Source organism: Geotrypetes seraphini, chromosome 4, assembly GCF_902459505.1.
Source record: "Geotrypetes seraphini chromosome 4, aGeoSer1.1, whole genome shotgun sequence".
NCBI classification, from domain to species: Eukaryota; Metazoa; Chordata; class Amphibia; order Gymnophiona; family Dermophiidae; genus Geotrypetes; species Geotrypetes seraphini.
In genome coordinates, this window is record NC_047087.1 from 308,968,018 (window position 1) to 308,981,597 (window position 13,580).

Below are 13,580 nucleotides of genomic sequence, written 5' to 3' on the forward strand. Positions count from 1 at the left end.
ATGTATTATGTTTTACATTATTGTAAACCGAGTCGAGCTCCTCTTGGTTGATGACTCGGTCTATAAACTAAGTTTTAGTTTCGTTTCATTTATAGAAACCGCATTGAGCTACAGTAGAGACCTGAGTACGATAGGAAAAAGGTAGAATCAAAAGCCATGCCAAGCTTAAGAACATAAGAAATGCCGCTGCTGGGTCCTACCAGTGGTCCATCATGCCCAGCAGTCCACTCACTGGAAATCATGCTAAGGTAGTAGGAAGATCCAGAATAGAATAAGAAGTAAGACCCTTGAAGAGATCCAATGGGCAATGGAGTGTAGTTTGGCAGCTGCCAGGGCAGTTCCCACTTTGCAGTGGTAGGAAGTAACCAACTTTTAAAACATTCACAAATAAACCCCCTCTTTTACTAACGCAATGCAGCAGCGGCAACTGCTCCGACGCTCATAGAATTCACCACCGCTGCCGGCGCTAAAAGCCGTGCAGTGAGCACAATTTCTACCAATCTCAAGCGTTGCGTTCATTCTCAAATAAAAGCCTCCCTTATAAACATAGAGCACATTCCCTTATTTATTCTGGCTGACTTGCATACAGTTCTTTCAACATTTTTAACCTCAATTTTAGTATGAATCCAATACCATTTGTCACTTTCAGGTTCACTGGACTCATCAGATTTGGCTTTTTGGATTACTTTTGGGGCTTAACCACTTTTTGGGATGGCTCTGAATTCTTCAAAGCTAAGGGCTCCTTTTACCAAGCCGCGCTAGGGCCTTAAAGCGCGGAAGAGCGCGCGCTAAATTGCCGCACGCGCTCGCCGCTACGGCCTCCTTTGGAGCAGGCGGTAGATTTCCGGCTAGCGCGCGCTAAGCCGATGCGTGCGTTAAAACCGCTAGCACGGCTTTTGTAAAAGGAGCCCGAAGTTAAACCATTTTAACAGATTTCTGTGGACTGGTTTTCTAACAACAGTTGTATTTTAGATTTTGAAAGCATTAATAATAATAATAACTTTATTTTTCTATAGCGCCGTAGTCAAGCGACTTCGAGGCGGTTCACATTGAAAGAAGGCTGGACAGTCAGTGAATAAAAAGAAGCCTAAAATAGAAAAGTTACATACTAATTGGGGTTCCATGGGTAAAGAATACATGAAAATTGGAGCTTCCTGAGAAATTGAATTAGCCAATGATATATATTATTTAGTAAGGATCAGATTCCCAGACATCTTGAATTTTACGTATGTCAGCCAGGAAAGCTCATGTGAAGTCTTAAGATCAATTTGTTCTTTTAACTCAAATAATAACTAATCAATGGTTTACGAGCATAATTCGTTCCAGAAGCATGCTCGTAAACCAAAATACTCGTATATCAAAGCGAGTTTCCCCATAGGAAAAAATGGAAACTCGCTTTGATACGTCCCCCCCCGAAGGCCCCCCTGCGATCCGGCACCCTCCCCCCCACGATTCGGCACCCCCCACTGCGATTCGGCACCCCCCCTCCCCCCCCCGCCACTTCTTACTGTCATCTGGGCCTCGGCACATCCTGTGCGTTGGTGCCAGTGCCCGAAGATGGGTCTCCTCTTCTTGCTGGGCCTTGAGCATCTGCGCAGGCTCAAGGCCTGCGAGTTCATGTTCTCTCCGAGATCTCCGCAGATGCTCAAGGCCCAGCAAGAAGAGGAGGCCGATCTTCGGGCACCGGCACCAACGCACAGGACATGCCGGTGCCGAGGCCCAGATGACAGTAAGAAGCGGCGGGGGGGTGCCAAATCGCGGTGGGGGGAGAGGGTGCCGGATCGTGGGGGGATAACACGCGCTAGCCAAAAAACTACAGCCTGCTTAAATGGAGGCGGTAGCGGCTAGCGTGCGGGGCATTTTAGCACATGCTAAGCACACGCTAAACCACTAGCACACCTTTGTTTAAAGGAGCCCATAGTGCGGTTTTGTAAAGGCCAAGTAGCCAAAATATGGAACTCACTTCCCATTGAAATTCACACAACCACCGTATACAATTTGTTTCTCAGAAAATGAAAAACATGTTATTTTAAGAAAGCTCTGCCAGGGACTTAAAGAAAGGCAGACTAAAAAGAATAAAGAAAGTGTTAAGAATCAGCTCCTATTTGATAACATTTTAATAAGTCTTTGTAGCCTGTACAACTTTATGTTAAGAATTTGCTTCTGTTTATTTTACTACCCAATATTGCTGTAACAGCTGGATTACTTTATTAGTTTCATGGATAAAGAAACGCTGTTAAGACTTTATTTTATCACTTCAGAGGGGGGGGGTTTCGGGTGGCGGAGTACAGATACTTACAGATGCATTCTGTTGTACGCAAGAGAGGAAAAAAATGTTTTTGCTTATGAGACAGGACATAAGAACATAAGCAATGCCTCTGCTGGGTCAGACCAGAGGTCCATCGTGCCCAGCAGTCCGCACACGCGGTGGCCCAACAGGTCCAGGAATTGTGCAGTAATCCTCTATCTATACCCTTCTATCCCCTTTTCCAGCAGGAAATTGTCCAATCCTTTCTTAAACCCCTGTACTGTACTCTGCCCTATTACGCCCTCTGGAAGCGCATTCCAGGTGTCCACCACTCGTTGGGTAAAGAAGAACTTCCTAGCATTCGTTTTAAATCTGTCCCCTTTCAACTTTTCCAAGTGTCCTCTTGTTCTTTTATTTTTCGAAAGTTTGAAGAATCTGTCCTTCTCTACTCTCTCTATGCCCTTCATGATCTTATAAGTCTCTATCATATCCCCTCTAAGTCTCCTCTTCTCCAGGGAAAAGAGACCCAGTTTCTCCAATCTCTCAGCGTATTAGAGGTTTTCCATCCCTTTTATCAAGCGTGGTATTGTCTTCAAGGTAAACTCAATTCCAGTTTCCTTGCAAATGTATTGTTAATTTGCGTTTTTCTGGATGGAAGGGTGGTGACGTAATGTACAGGGATTCATCAACTAGGTATATTTAATGCTGTTTTTCCTGCTTTCTCTATGTGTTTTTTTTTCTTCTTTAATACCGCTTCTCATGTTTATGGAGGCAAGACAGCGCCCAAGGTGGACCGCCCCCTGCCCTTACTACGCCACTGGAAACAGTTGGCAGAAAAAGGCCAAATAGCCCATCCTCTATCTCCTCCTTTCTGTAAGAGATCTCCACCTGCCTGTCCCATGTTTTCTTGAATTCAGATACAGTCTTTGTCTCAACACCTCTACTGGAAGTCTATTCTATGCATCTACCACCCTTTCTGTAAAAAAATGTACAGTGGTAGCTCGGTTTACGAGTGCACCGGTTTGCGAGTGTTTTGCAAGACGAGCAAAACATTTGCAAAGTTGGCGCCTCGGAAACCGAGCGTGGCTCGATTTACGAGCACCCTCCCGCGATCTGACACCCTCCGACATGAACTCGCAGGCCTTGAGCATGCACAGATGCTCAAGGCCCAGCAAGAAGAGGAGGCAGATCTTCAGGCACCGGCACCAACGCACAGGACATGCCGGTGCCGGTGCCCAGGCCCAGAAGATGATAAGAAGCAGCTGGGGGTGCCCAATAGCGGCGGGGGGGGGGGGTGCCCAATAGCGAGCAGGGGGGTGCCCGATCGTGGCGGGGGGGGGGTGCCGGAATCGCAGGGTGGCCTTTGGGGGGAGCAATGCCGGTTCTCGTGGGGGGGTGGGAACGTATCAAAGCGAGTTTCCATTATTTCTTATGGGGAAACTCGCTTTGATAAACGAGCATTTTGGATTACGAGCATGCTGCTGGAACGGATTATGCTCGTAATCCAAGGTACCATTGTATTTCTTTAGATTACTCCCAAGCCTTTATCCTATGCCCTCATATTCCAGAGCTTCTTTTTCAAATGAGACTCACATCATGCACATTTATACCACTCCGGTATTTAAACATCTCTATCATATATCTCCCCTCTCCCACCTTTCCTCCAAAGTATACAGATTGAGATCTTTAAGTCTGTCCCTATACGCCTTATGACGAAGACCTACGTACCATTTTAGTAGCCTTCCCTTTGGACCGACTCCATCCTTTTTATATCTTTTTGAAGGTACACAATATTCTAAATGAGGCCTCACACAGATTCTTATACAGAGGCATCAATACCTCCTTTTTCCTACTGGCCATACTCTCCCTATGCACCCTGGCATCCTTCTAGCTTTTTCAACCTGTTTGGTCACCCTTAAAATCATCACATACCATCCTTATTTCTCCTTTATCCTCATAAAATCCAGACAAAGGATGTTTTACCAGTCCACATTACCCAATGCTGAAAGCAGAACATTCTGTTTCACAGGAAGAGCTATTCCAAAATTCAATATACACTTTACTATATGATTAAAATTATTTTTAAACTTGGTCCCAAGGATAAGAAAGAAGTGAAATTGCTTACCTACCTGTATAATAAATGTTTTCCTGTTTTCTAATGCCAGTTCTACAAAGAGCTATAATTATGGATCACATGACTATGTATCATTTATACAGAAAATTTTACAGATTCATTTAAGAAAGATTTCCAGGCATACATAGTGGTTTTCAAAATGTTGGAAGTACAGTCCTTTAAGTTTATCAGTTAATTATGCTTAGAATAAAAAGGGGAAGAGTATCTTTCCAAATGGATGGAGTCGGTCCAGAGGAAAACTACTAAAATGGTGCGTGGTCTTCATCATAAGGCGTATGGGGACAGACTTAAAGACCTCAATATGTATACTTTGGAGGAAAGGTGGGAGAGGGGAGATATGATAGAGACGTTTAAATACCGGAGTGGCACAAATGCACATAAGGCGAGTCTCTTTTCTTTGAAAGGAAGCTCTGGAATGAGAGGGCATAGGATGAAGTTAAGAGGCTCAGGAATAATCGAAGGAAATACTTTTTTACAGAAAGAGTGGTAGATGCTTGGACTAGTCTCCCAGTAGAGTGGTGGAGGACAAAGACTTGCGCCTGAATTCAAGAAAACATGAGACAGGCACATGGGATCTCTTAGGTTATCAGGCTAGGTATTCTACAGGTTGTTGCCCTTATCAAAATCAAGAAACTCCATTAAGATAATTCACATTATGTCATTTTGGGCTAGATTCACTAAGCAAAACCGATCGTTGTACCGATTGGTTTGCGAGCATTTTGCGACCCGATTTCACTAACCTCTGTCCCAATCATCCTCTGATCCGTGCATGCAAAATGAGGGGAAAATGCGTTCAAATGCAGACAGGAAGCAATACACTAAAATTTAAAAAAAGCAACACCGATTGGACTGGTTGATCCAAAATGAGGACCAGTCGCTGAGGTCCTTTCTGACTGCCCTGCCTTCTGCTGCCCTGCTCTCCACCCTGCTTCTCTGCCCCGATCTGTTGCCTTGTCTCAGCCCCAATCTCCTGCACTACCCAATCTCCTGTTGTCTCCTGCCCAGCCGATCTCGTGCTCTGCCCCGAATCTCTCCTGCCTGCTGCCCCGACTCACCACCCTTCTCTCGCCCGAAATCTCTCCCTGCCGCCCCGACTCTCCTTCCCTGCACTGCGAGCCCATGGTTTTCACCCACGCGTTTTAAAGCGTGTTAAAACCACGGGCTCGTTGGGCTAGTAAAAGTAAAAAAAAAAAAAAAAAAAATTGCAGCTCTAGACGGCTCTTAGACATATGCACAGACCATCTACAGATGGTCTGGCGCATGCATCGGGATCGCACATTAGCGATCCATGCGGTCGGAGGGAGGCATTCCTATCGATCGCCCTCATTTTAATTTTTTTCTTTGTAAATCCGTCGGGCCTGCACGGATCGGCCACGGATCAGGAACGCAATGGAGGTTACTGAATCTAGCTCCTAATTATCTGGACAGTTTTCAAAGGAGTGTTTTGGTGTGTACCTGTGAGAAAACATTAATTAACATGAAAAGTGCATAGTGTGACAAACTAGTGCATTTCCCCTTCCTTTATTTGCAAACTCATGCATGTCAGTTTGGGCAATGTCTTCAAATGGGTTAGTTTTCGGCATATATAAGAACATTTCACCTAGATATTCTATTATAACATTACCCCATGAGGTGTCTCTTTCCTGCACTAATAAATTCTGTTCTTCTGTTTTGATGACGAGAAGATTTCTGCCTTTGCAAATTCATCAAGTTGTGATTGTGATTTCTGTAAATGAGATTTTTGACATAAAAAAGAAGATGATTTGACCAATGGAGGCCGAATGAATTTCAATTTCTAGTGCAAAAGGGGGAAACATTCTAGACAAGTGGGTAATATCCCAATAAACGCATGCCATATGCAGAAGGAGTCCAATCCAGATTTTCTCTCTGTGACTGCTTCTTACTTCAGTGTGCTCATCTAGCTTCACCCACAGTTTTTTCCTTCTGCACGCATTGCCAGCAGGAGTGTGTTTGTTCTGCTCCCTCCTTTTTATTATTTTATTTGGTATTTATCATCCCTTTTTATTGGGATTTCTTGTGCTTGGAGCGCTTATTCAGCTCTTCCTGCGTAGAGGACACACAGACTTCGGTCTGCACCTGACACGTCAATCCCAGTGGGTACCTGTCGGCCAACCTGCATCTGTTTCTGTAGGAATTGGACCGTCCCGGTTTCTCCAACTGCCATACGACATTTCGGCAATACCTAGGAGACTTGGTGGTGTCCTCGCAGGGTTGTCCAGCTGCGTTTCGCGCCCTCTGCCTGTTCCTGAGTGCATCTGTCAGTACAGTCAGGCCATGGAGTCTGACTGGCAGCTCGAAGATCACGTATCATGAAAGCATTCCAAGTATGAGGCAGTGGTTCTGTGATTCCAGCTACTGTGAGAGAGTTGTGGCAGGCTACAGAACATTTCCAGCATTTCAGCACAGGGCACAGTGAGTAAAGGCTGTTACAGCCTGTGAGGTGTATCGGGGGCATGGGGGAGGTCTGAATTTCTCAGTTTTGAAGGTTTCTGCATGTCCTCTTGTATTCTTCCACCTGAAAAATCCTAAAATCACCATTTTGGGAGGTTGTTTAATGTGAAAAATGTCGCGATTTTGGTGTGAATTTTTTTTGGTGGCCATCTTGGATTTTTAGCAATCTTTTTTTCAAAAGCTCCCTGCTTCTCTAAAACTGAAATGTTTACCTCCAAACTTGTTGGTATGGAATCCTTGTGGATTCTTGCCAGGATTGCCCAAATTGGGTGCTTTTTGAGCGTTTTAGCCCTACATATTACGTGGCACATCCGGGAATGGCAGCAGCACAAGGCTTAGCCTCTTCCCTGATTTAGCAGGTGACTCTCCATTCATCAGGCAAACCCCTCTTATCTGTACCCTTCTCTTCCGCTGCCAACTCCAGACTCCGTCCCTTCTTTCTTGCGGCACCATATGCAGGCTGTCAGAATCAATACGTCATGCTCCATCCCTAGCAATATTGAAATCCAAGCTAAAAGCCCACTTTTTTCAAGCTGTTTTCAACTCTTAACTCCCACTCACTGTTGTCAGATACCTAGACCCACTATAATCTCCCCAACCCTTTAAATGTCCTGTCTAAATTAGATTGTAAGCTCTTCTGAGCAGGGGACTGTTTATTGTATGTTAAAATGTACAGTTTCAGCACTATAGAAATAATAAATAGTAGTAGTAGTAGTAGACTAAATACTTGTTTTGGGGGCTCAGCATGGCTGATGGTTCCATGCATAAGGCTGTGGACCCTCTGTAGCCTAGAACCACATTCTGTCCGTCATTTCAGGATTGCTCTGTGCCCCAGGAGCCGGAGGCCCTTTGCAGACTTTATGCATATTTGCAGAATGCATCTCTCAGCAAGCATTCTTCTCCCTACTGCAGGAAATATGTGGCGGGAATAGAAGACATCAATGTAATGTAATATTCCTAAATGTTGTTGGTGAGACTTGACAGGCTGATGGTAACCAATAACAGATGTTGATGAGATGAATGAAGAGATCTAGTTGGAATATACGGTAATACCAGATTGAGATAAAAATTTGAGGGAATTCCCTCCACGAATCTAAAATACAAGGGTGCATACTTCATATAGATACCTAAAAATTAACCAGTGTTTTTGCCAGCTATAGTAGAGCGACGTGGTCAAATGTTCATCCTATCTAAGAGTAGCTTTACTGCAATGTTTTTGCACTAATTGAAGACGTCTGAGTTCTCTATCATAAACTCCTTTGAAAAGGGGAGAGATCACTAACGCACGCAGAGAGAATTTGAAGAGATCCACTATCCAACAGGTGTTTAATAGAACGAACCTGTCGCATTGGCCATATGAGCTCGAAAAGTTAAATCAGAGTTCATGATAGGACTTCGAGTTTTGTACAGACTTGAAGTTGGGCATGACAAAGGGTCAAAGAAGATGGGAAAGTAATCTGGCTATTCCTATGAAAGAATAACAGTTTAGTCTTTGACATGTTCATGTGTAGTCTATTTTCTTGTCTATCTGAGACAGGTGAGAGTTCAATGTTGGTATTGCCCAAGCATTGGATCCATTGTGAGCTGGGTTGGCCATTGTTGGAAATAGGATACTGGGCTTGATGGACCTGAGGTCTGTCTCAGTATGGCAGATTTTATTTTCTTATGTTAATAGTAGCAGCAATATAATAATAATAATAATAATAATTTTATTTTTATATACCGCCCTACCACATAGTTCTAGGCGGTTCACATACAGTATCAAAATATACAAACAGTGAATAAAAGTACGAAATCTAAAAATGACTAAAATCCTTTATAATAAAACCCTAAGCACGCATGCGCACTTAGGGTTTCGTGTTCCCTGCCGCCATGATCTCTGTTCCGGTGGCCGGATTCTATTTTAGAACCCGGCGGCAAGGAATACTCTGGCGACTCCCCTCCTCCCGCCCTCACTCACCAACTGCTGGAGGGAAGCGTAGGCAAGCTGTCTCCCTGCCCGCTTCCATCGCTGCCATCCGATTGCCTTCCGTGGCCGTATTTGGCGGCTTGAGGCGCATAAAGGTGGCGCGGAGCAGCGCTGGCGACAGCTGCCGGGAGGAGGGCTTCGCGGAGCTGCGCTGGAGCTGCGGCTGCTGGGAGGAGGGCTTCGCGGAGCGGCACTGACAGTGGCTGCCATGAGGAGGACTTCGTGGAGCGGCGCTGGCTGCACCTGCCGGGAGGAAGGCTTCGAGCCACTGAGGGTCGGGCGCTGCTCCTGTAGGATCGCGGCCGCTGTACTCAAACTTCGCAGGCCGCACAGCACCTCAGTAGAACGTTTCCTCTGACGTACATGATTGCGTATCTTCTGAGGTGCAGGACGCCTATTGAGGTTCACAAAAGCCAGGACGCGATGCTCAACAACGCTGCATACTGGACCAGGGAAACCTGGTAAGGGATGCTGCTGGACCAGGGGAGCAGGGAAGGAGGGTGCTACTTGGGGGGCGGGGGTGATAATGAAGAGGGACAGGGGGAGCAGGGAATAGGTGCTGCTGGACTGGGGGAGCAGGGAATTGGTGTGCTATTGGACCCAGGGGAGCAAGGAAGAGGGACAGGGGGAGCAGGGAAGAGGTGCTACTGGATGAGGTGGGATAAGGAAAGAGGGACAGGGGAAGCAGGGAATAGGTGCTATGGGACGAGGGAGCAGGAAAGAGGTTGCTACTGGTGCTGGGGGGAGCAATGAAGAGGGGACAGGGGGAGCAGAGAAGAAGTGCTGCTGGACAGGGAAGTGGAGTGGGGAGGGAAATGCTGCTAGTGATAAAAAGGGGGCTCAGGCTGAAAGGGAACAGAGGGAGATAGGTATCCAATTCTCTTTGCACAAAGAAGAGGGGTGACATTAATTTTACAGCTTAATTTTCTATGATCTGGAGGCTCGAGGCACTAGAGAGTTGCGTGGGACAGAAATCCACCACCCATCCCCGCCAGGATCCTCTCTGTCCCCGTCAGGATCCTCTCCGTCCCCCACCGATCCCCGTAAGGAAATTACCTCCATCCCCACCCGTCCCCATCAGGATCCTCTCCGTCCCCACCCATCCCTGCAAGGAATTACCTCCATCCCCGCCCGTCCCCATAAAAAGCAAGCAATTACTTCTGACAGGATCATCAATTCCACAGTTTCTTTTGTGTTTGCACTGCTGTTTTCCTTGTGGAATATCTTTGGTGGAACCCTTTTTTTGTTTTCTGTTCAGGTGATTAACTTATAAACCCCCTCTTTTACTAAGCTGACGTGTCTATTATAGTATATGGACGAACCCTGCTTCCAAAGCCTTCCATCCCCGTGGGAGTCCTGTGGGCTAGAGGGGGGTCCCCGTGGGAGTCCCATGGGCCAGAGGGGGGTCCCCGTGGGAGTCCCGTGGGTTAGGGGGGATTCCCGCGGGACCCCCGCGGGATTCTCGCGATCCCAGTGCCCGTGCAGACCTCTATCGAGCACCCATAGCAGAGAATTGCAGTACTCAGGTCATGTCATGAGAAAGGGAAGAGTAACGATATGAAGAGCTTACTTATTGGATAAGTGACAAAGAGAGTAGATCTGTTTTATTTTAAAGAAGCTGATAATGTTGGGAATTTGAGAAGCACACACGTGAATGGCTTGCAGTATTAGTAAAGCATTTTAACTTGTTGCTTTCGGATGTCCTTAAATCGGGGTGTTGAACATACATCTCATAGTGTCAAACGCAGCCTTCCTAACTTTGGAATCTCATCCATGTGAGATTTTTATCACAAATTTTTTTTTTTTTTTTACCTATCCGTATTATTTTGAAACATTACAGAACTATTTGATGAACATAAGAATTGTCACTGCTGGGTCAGACCAGTGGTCCATCGTGCCCAGCAGTCCGCTCCCGCGGTGGCCCTTAGGTCAAAGACCAGCGCCCCAACTGAGTCTAGCCTTACCTGCGTATGTTCTGGTTCAGCAGGAACTTGTCTAACTTTGTCTTGAATCCCTGGAGGGTGTTTTCCCCTATAACAGCCTCCGGAAGAGCGTTCCAGTTTTCCACCACTCTCTGGGTGAAGAAGAACTTCCTTACGTTTGTACGGAATCTATCCCCTTTCAACTTTAGAGAGTGCCCTCTCGTTCTCCCTACATTGGAGAGGGTGAACAGACTGACTTTATTTACTAAGTCTGTTCCCTTCATTATCTTGAATGTTTAGATCATGTCCCCTCTCAGTCTCAGTTGCAGAAGAGGTTGACACATTTTGATAAGTACTCAAATACTAAGTCAAGAACAACTTATGGGGGCTGCTGGTTTCTTGGCGGACTATTAGCAGACTGGTTTGTCCTTGCTTTCCACAGTCATCTTTATCATCCAGCTAAACACTAGGTCCTAACTGAAAGTGGATGGATGGCTGAGTTGGCCAGAGGCTTTCTTACAATCTCTGTGTGGGATATGATACTCGGGTCATGAGTGCAGCAGACAAACAAGCTAAAGTATTCACGAGGCCTGCAGTTTCTGATCACCTCTCCTTAAATGTAACATTATGCACTGTGTAAACATGTGTTGTCATAAAAACTATAAAAGATGTCTCCACATTAGTCTGGTGTAACTAAATTGATAAGGGCAGGTGGCACCTTATAGATTAACCAATTTATTGAGGCATGAGCTTTTGAGGATCAGAGTCCACTTCATCAGCATTGCTAGTCTCCCTGGGTCAATTAAAGTACTGTTATATTTAAAACTCTGTAAAGTCTTCTGCAGTCGCATATTATTTAACACTTTTTGGACCGGGATAGGCACACCGGCTATGAGGTCATAGTCACAGCACATGACAGTTACTTAATGAAACCAATCTGGCTTCATTCAGTTTGAGTTAATTTATGACGCCGTCTCAAACATGGCTGCCAGAAGGTGTGAGAGGAACATTGCTGGGAACCAAAGTGACTACTTAGCGGTAGTTATATGATATGATTGAAGTCTACAAAATCCCAAGTGGAGTAGAACAAGTTGATCGATTTTTCACTTCATCAAAAATGATAAAGACTAGAGGACATTCGATGAAGTTACAGGGAAATACGTTTAAAACCAATAGGAAGAAATATTTTTTCAATAGCGTAACTGGTTTTAAGAAAGGTTTGGACAAATTCCTGGAGAAAAGTCCCATAGTCTGTTATTGAGAAAGACATGGGGGAAGCCACTGCTTGCCCTGGATCGGTAGCATGGAATGTTGCTACTATTTGGGGATTCTTAGAATCTTGTTACTCTCTAGGATTCCGGAATCTTGCTATTCTTTAGAGTTCTATATGGAATGTTGCTACTTCTTGGGTTTTAGCCAGGTACTAGGGACCTGGATTGGCCACCGTGAAAATGGGCTACTGGGCTTGATGGACCATTGGCCTGACCCAGTAAGACTATTCTTATGTTCTTAAAAATAGTCTTAATATAGAGTGAGTTTCACTGAGTTATTCCAGTTTTCTTCTATATATAGCCCTCTTCTGGGTACCCATTAATAAACCAGGGGCTCACTTGATTCCAGGGCCCAAGCCCTACAGATTGTCTATAAACCCTGTTGTGGATTCTGCAGGGGAGTTGGAAGTGGGCAAAAGGATTCTCCAGTTAAGGACCTAGTACGTGTTAGCAAAAGTTCAAGGAGAAGCTTCAGACAAGATGATGATGTTCCAAACTAAGTTTTATAGTGTTTCTTCAAACTGAACAGTGCATTTGATGACAAATTCATGTGCAGCTTCAGGGCATTCAAGTACCAGGTGCATAATGGGGGTTTTGATCTCTTTCTACACACTTCTGGAATGCCACCAGAAGCTTTGGATTAGAGTTCTCTCTAGAGTACCAAGGACCCTTCTTGGAACCTGAAATCTTAATGCTTGAATGTCTCATATGCACTCCTTTTCTCTAGTACTACACTGCTTATAGAGTCTGACTTTCTTGGGGGGGGGGAGATGAGATCTCCATTTCAGCTTTTGTCTGCATGTGTTTGTGAGTTCATATTTTGTGTCGAGTAAGGACCTACATGTGACTGAGGCGAAGGATTCTGCTTGCATGTAAGGTCTACATAGGAATCTGTAACAGTCCAGCTTGTTCCAGTTTTGCAGTAGCAGGTATATTGGGTGCTCTAGGGTCCATTGTAATAGCTATACATAGCACTACCTTTTCATAGGTGGTGTCAGGGCTGTTAAGGTTGTGGAAAGTGTCCTATATAGGTTTTGGATGTCTTTTTGCAGGATTATTTCACAAAATGTGGCCCTATTTGAAAAGTAGGCTCGGAGGCAAGGGCTGCTATCACAGAAGTCCAAGTTCCCTCTCTCAAGCTAAAAAAAACAACAACCCCAAACTGCAAAATCTTCCTTGTATATTTGCTGTCCAGTGGTCACTTCTAAATGAGAATACCTTATCAAAATGGATCAGTTCCTCTATGGCAGTGGTCTCAAACTCACGGCCCGGGGGCCACATGCGGCCCTCTGGGTCCTATTTTGAGGCCCTCGGTATGTTTATCATAATCACAAAAGTAAAATAAAACAGTTTCTTGATCCTATGTCTCTTTAGCTATAAATGACAATATTATTATTAAGACTTAGCCAAAAGGAAAGATTTATAAACTATAAAGAGTTTTACCTCATGCAAAATTGTCATTTCTTTAATACGACATTAACTATTTTTTCTGAGGCCCTCCAAGGACCTACAAAGGCCAAAATGTGTCCCTGCAAAGGGTTGGAGTTGGAGACCACTGCTCTAT

General features: G+C 45.1%; 1 protein-coding gene across 2 annotated transcripts in view; it reads left to right on the plus strand.

Moving 5' to 3' along the window:
- The window catches only part of VTI1A (vesicle transport through interaction with t-SNAREs 1A), a 783,069-nt gene that overhangs the window by 556,668 nt on the left and 212,821 nt on the right, over window positions 1-13,580 (plus strand). The window lies entirely within an intron of this gene.